The following is a 6,540-nucleotide window of genomic DNA, read 5'->3' on the forward strand; positions in this document are numbered from 1 at the left end:
GCAGCAGTAATGGGGTTAGCATATGACCCCAGAGTCCTTCTAAACTGTTCATTTCCATTCAGGTCCATGATGGATAAAATGGAATTGATATGAATTGCAAACAAAATATATTTTTATTTTTATTTTATTAAAAAAATGGATAAATAAAAAAATGATATAAAATAATATAAAGTAAAGTAATTAGAAATTAAAATATAGATTTCGAAAAGTAAAAGAAAAAGGAAAAATAAATTTGAAAACCAAATTAATTGCTTAATTAAGAAGATTTGAAAAACTTTAGATATGATTTTTGAAAAAGATTTTGAATTTTGAAATTTTAAAACTAAAATAGGAAAAAAAATAAAAATTTTAAAATAGAAATTTGAATTTTTGAATGAGATTTTCGAAAATTTAATTAGTTAGAGAGAAAAGATATTTTTGAAATTAATGAGGAAAGAGAAAAACAATAAAATGACACCAAACTTAGAATTTTTAGATCAAAACAGAGAAAATAAACAGGAAAACTTTGAATATCAAGATGAACACCAAAAGTAACTTTTGAAAAATTTTTAAGAAAACTAAAACACAAAGGACACCAAACTTAAAAATTTTAATACTTTGAACACTAATAATTCGAAAAAAAGAAAGAAAAATAAACTCATGCAATTGACACCAAACTTAAAATATGAAACTAAACTCAAACAGAAAAACTCAATTATTAGTTTATAAAAATTTTCGAAAAATTTAAAAAGAGAAAATAAGGATTTAAAAATTTTTTTAACCAAAAACAATAATAGAAGACTCTAAACCAAAAAGAAAAATTTTTTCCTAATCTAAGCAATAAAATAAAACGTCAGTTGTCCAAACTCGAACAATCCCCGACAACGGCGCCAAAAACTTGGTGCACGAAATCGCAATCACACTTTTGCAATTCCGCACAACTAACCAGCAAGTGCACTGGGTCGTCCAAGTAATACCTTACGTGAGTAAGGGTCGATCCCACGGAGATTGTCGGCTTGAAGCAAGTTATGGTTATTTTGTAACACTTAGTCAGGATATCAATAGAAATTCTCAATTTTAATTGGAATGAGTAAAAGAACATGAATTAAATGATACTTGTTATGCAGTAATGGAGAACAGATTGAGGTTTTGGAGATGCTCTGTCTTCTGAATCTCTGCTTTCCTACTGTCTTTTTCTTCACGCACGCAGGTCTCCTTCCATGGCAAGCTGTATGTTGGTGGATCACCGTTTTCAATGGTTACCATCCATCCTCTCAGTGAAAATGGTCCAAATGCGCTGTCACTGCACGAATAATCATCTGTCGGTTCTCACTCATGTTGGAATAGAATCCATTGATTCTTTTGCGTCTGTTACTACGCCCAACACTCGCAAGTTTGAAGCTTGTCACAGTCATCCCTTCCCAGATCCTACTCGGAATACCACAGACAAGGTTTAGACTTTCTGGATCCCAGGATTGGCCGCCAATAATCCTAGCCTATACCACGAAGACTCTGATCATGAACCAAGAGGCTAAGAGATACACACTTAATCTAAGGTAGAACGGAAGTGGTTGTCAGGCATGCGTTCATAGGTTGAGAATGGTGATGAGTGTCACAGATCATCACATTCATCACGGTTAAGTACAAGCGAGTATCTTAGAACAGAAACAAGCGTGATTGAATAGAAAACAGAAGTAATTGCATTAATTCATCGAGACACAGCAGAGCTCCTCACCCCCAATCATGGAGTTTAGAGACTCATGCCGTAGAGATACAATGTAAAACGTGAAAATGTCATGAGATACATAGTAAGCCTCTGAAAGTTGTATTTATACTAAACTAGTAGCTAGGGTTTACAGAAAATGAGTAAACTAAGATAGATAGTGTAGAAATCCACTTCTGGGGCCCGCTTAGTGTGTGTTTGGGCTGAGCATTGACCTTTATACGTGTAGAGGCTTCTTTTGGAGTTAAATTCCAGGTTCCAGCTTGTTTGTGGCGTTTAACTCTGGTTTGTAACTTGTTTATGGCGTTTAACTTCAGAATAGGGTAGGAAGTTGGCGTTCAACGTCAGTTTGTGTCATTAAAACTCGGGCAAAGTATGGACTATTATATATTTCTGGAAAGCCCTGGATGTCTACTTTCCAACGCAATTGAGAGAGCACCAATTGGTTTCTGTAGCTCGAGAAAATCCATTTCGCGTGAAGCAGGGTCAGAATCCAACAACATATGCAGTCCTTTTTCAGCCTCTGAATCAGATTAAAGCTCAGATCCCTCAATTTGAGCCAGAAAATACCTGAAATCACAGAAAAATACACAAACTCATAGTAAAGTCTAGAAATATAATTTTTAAATAAAAACTAATAAAATTATACTAAAAAGTAGTTAAATCCTACTAAAACTATAATGAAAATACTCCCAAAAAGCGTATAAAATATCCGCTCATCATTAAGCATAAAGAGCTACTTAATGATTATACTGGAAAGCTCGCACCAGTTCAGCAGAAGAGGATGGAGCGTCTAATAAGGCCTAGCAATAAATGGCGCGCAGAGTGGACAGGTGATGATGCACGTAAGTGTTTCGAAGTTAGTCGTAAAGCTACGAAGGTGGATGTGGATCTCATCAGGAAGACCTGCTCCTGCAACAAATGGCAGCTGACTGGTTAGATCTAATATATTGTTTTCTATATCTTAAGTTGCTGACTGAATGATGTTTTATTAATGTTTCATTCTGTTCTGGTTCATGATGTTGTTATCTGTGTTAGGCATGCCATGTATCCATGCCATAGCAGCAATAATGAAGAGATATGATCATCCAGAGGATTATGTGCATCCATGGTTATGCATGGAGTCAATACACAAGACATATGCTCATTGTATTCAGCCTGTGCCAAGTGACGAGTTCTGGACAAGGACTGAGTATTCAAGGCTGGATCCTCCTATCATAAAGAGACCAATTGGAAGGCCAAAAGTGCACAATAGACAGAAGGATCCAGCTGAGCCAATGATGCAACAAGGAGAAAAATTGAAGAGGTCATTCAAAGTCACTTGTAGTAAGTGTGGTTCAACGAGACATAACTACAAGACATGCAAGGGCGCTCCATCTAACCCCAATTGGAAACCTAAGACAAAGAAGCCCAAGAAAGGTTTCACATCTTAGTCATTAGCAGTCATCCCACTGTCACAGTCAGCTCCAACTGATTGTGTAAGTTATTCGCTGAAGGAGTAATCTGTTTGATTTTTTTACTGGTTAGGAATTTATAATTTCTAGTTGAATGTTTATTTAGTGTCTATTTACTATATAGTCAGGATGCTCCATCTAGTCAGGATGCTCCATCTGGTCAGGATCATAACATACCTAATCAGCAATCCACACCTGATGTAAGTTACTAATTGTTCAATGTGCATTATTAATTACTTAGTGAGTAATTTGTCTAATCTTTATTACTAATTACAATGCTTCTCAACCCAGGTCTCAACACAGGTCTCAAGTGGTGTCACCCCAGGTCCTTCCAACCCTGTGGCAGCAACACCAATAGCACCCCAAGTCAGGCCAGGACCAATAACCAAAAGGACACCGTTTCGACCTCCACTCTAAGTTCCATCTACAGTGGCCCCAAAAAACTCAAGCAACTCCATCGAAGATGAGGCCCAAGCAGAAAATATTCAGGCCACCAGCTCCACTATGCCCCAATCCACTATCCTCTCAAAGTCAGCCAAATCCCACAGGCCCACAACCACCTCTAGTCATCCCAAGACCAAGTGCAACAGCTACCCAGGAGACATTAGCAGCAGCAAGCATGGCCACAACTAGAATATTCAAATTCATCCCTAATCCACCTTCCATCGTGCCAAAGAAGTAAAGAACTGTGTAACTTTGGGCATTCTACTATGGCTTGTATTAGCTTTTGGTTATGTTGATTTTGCAGTTTGGCTTATACCTATTTCTGCACAGTTTGGCTTATGCCTTGTATTTTGTGTTTGAGGCTTACTTTTGACATCTTAAACTTCTTCAAACTATCCAGTTTAGGAGACTTGTTCATTTTGGGAAGATTTAGGAAACTATGGCTATGAAAAACTTGTTTAGCAATATAACATCAACTTTCTAAATGATGTATGCAACTACTAAGTCTCATTCTTCAATGTTTCCATGTTTATTTAGATATTTAAAATATAAGTTCAACATACAGATATTATAACTAGAGTTCTATTTAGATTACAGGATCCATAACTTGCCAAAATGGCATGTTTCAATACAGATATTATAACTATAATTCATCTCTCAAGCAATAGCTACATAAAAAGCAACAAAAATAGCAAATATAATTACAGGAAAACACAAGGCTAATGTGTTTTTCTTCTTCTCCAAAGCAATAATCTTTTCCTCCAAAACAGCCATTCTATGATCCAATTCATCTTCCTCTTTCTCTTCCTCTTCTACAACTTCAACATGTTTCTCAACCAAATGTCTGCTGTCACAGATGCAACAATTGCTTCCTATTCTGGCAAGATGCTCATCGACCCAAACAAAAAATTTGCAATGAGGTTCCTTTCCCTGTTAAAATCACCAAAATCATCTACTGTCTGCATCCATCTCATATCAAACCAAAGCCAGAATTTTTTAACTTACCTTATAGAATGGACAACCCAAGAAGATTCTGTTAGGGTTGATTATGGTCCTCGACATATACATTATCGCATAACCTCCACAAAAGCACCTCGGGGCAACAGCGTCGTTTGGATGGTCAGCATGAACAACACATGGAATTGAGTTTGAAACAGAATTTTCTTCTCTTACTCCACTAATGCTTCTTCTTGAGGTTGATGATTTCCCCTTCGTAGCCATTGTTGAACTCTGAACAGCTCTTCTCTTCACCACCAGCCACCACCATAAACGAACGACCCAAATGAAATTTAGGATTAGGGCAACACACAAAATGATGTCATTTTGAGTGAGAGGGACTTAAGTGTCCCTTTTTCAAAAGCTCCATCCCACTAACGTGCCACGTGGGAACGCCGTTAAGCCAGGTAAGCAGATGGGGAGCCAGGTCAGCCTTTTCCGTCGGGTCTGACAGTGGCTTATGGACAGAGGGACTGATCCGTCTAATTTTTAGGGACGTCAGGGACCTAAAAGTATTTTCTAATTGTCAGGGACAAAATTGTCCACAGGTTAAAAGGTCAGGGACTAATTTGTCCTTTTTCTCTACTTTTTATATAACACAAATAAAATAAAATAAAATAAAATAAAATAAAAGGATTGGATACTTTTTATTCTGGCCAAATTACTGGCAGAGAGACCAAATCACATGGCAATCGCCGTGACTAAAATTCTTTCTCCTAAAATGCTCGACTGTCAGCTTTTCAAAGTTTCTTGAATGATGCTATGTTTTTCACTTTTTTGTATAAGGGTACTTTGAAAAAAAAAGGATAAATTAAGAGAAAAAATTATAAACAAAATATAAAAAATTAATAAAAAGATACTGGTATGGACAAATCCCAAAAGTCTTTAAAAAGAGTTATTTGAGGATAAGACATTATGATAATAGAAATTTTAATCAATCCTTCAACAAATATGAATTAAAAGTAATCAAGTATCAATTAATAAAAACGTATCAGACTATCCCATTAAGTTGGAAAAACAATTAGAAATTGGAAGCAACATCTTTAACACTATAAAAAGGAAAGGGTAAACATGAATAAGATAATATTTTCTGACTTAAGTATCTTGAAGTGTCCTTTTCAATTGTCTTTTCAGACTGGTCTCCAATGAAAAAAGAACTTAGATCCCCATCAACTCTTTAGGTTGGATTGTTGGAAGCTCTACACACAATCCAAACATTTGGTACCGTCTATTATAAACCTAAAATGTTAGGTGTCATGGCTAATCATGAAGTCAAAGTGCATTAAAAAATTCAATTAATTACGCCCCATAAGAAAAAACAAGCTGGGAGGACGGGCATGAAACTGATGTCACTCCAAACCCAAAAGAAATGAGGGCATGAAGATAGAGTCCCCTTGGTTTTGGTTGAGGAGATGGGCGGAACATAGAGGAAGGCATTTTACAAACTTGGGCGAAGATTTTGCACATGCAATATAGAAAATGCGCCACCGTATCCAAGATCTGGAGACGCAACTCATTAAATGTAAGAACTGTAATTAAAATCGACCGTTTAGATAATATGAAATAATAATTTAATTGTTCGAAATTAGTTTAAAAACTTAGACATCTTAATTTGAAAATTTAGCGGTGAGATTTGAATTCAGTGAATTTTTTTGAGTGGAAAAGTGTATCTTTTATGAAAAGTTCTTGTAAAAACGCGTACCGGCACTTAAGCCAGTAGTACCGGCTCTAATCTGTCCAGTATTGCGTATTGAGCAAAATAAGATTTTGAAAATTGAATTTATTATTTTGAAAAGACAAAAATAATTTAGAATTGAAAACTGGGCACTAATCTTAAAGATTATGGCCCAACACAACTAGAAAATGGATTAATACAGACAAATTTAGTCTTTATTACAGACGGATTTTTGGTTACCGATGAAATTACCGATGGATTTTGTCCCT

Source organism: Arachis hypogaea, chromosome 16, assembly GCF_003086295.3.
Source record: "Arachis hypogaea cultivar Tifrunner chromosome 16, arahy.Tifrunner.gnm2.J5K5, whole genome shotgun sequence".
Taxonomy (NCBI): domain Eukaryota; kingdom Viridiplantae; phylum Streptophyta; class Magnoliopsida; order Fabales; family Fabaceae; genus Arachis; species Arachis hypogaea.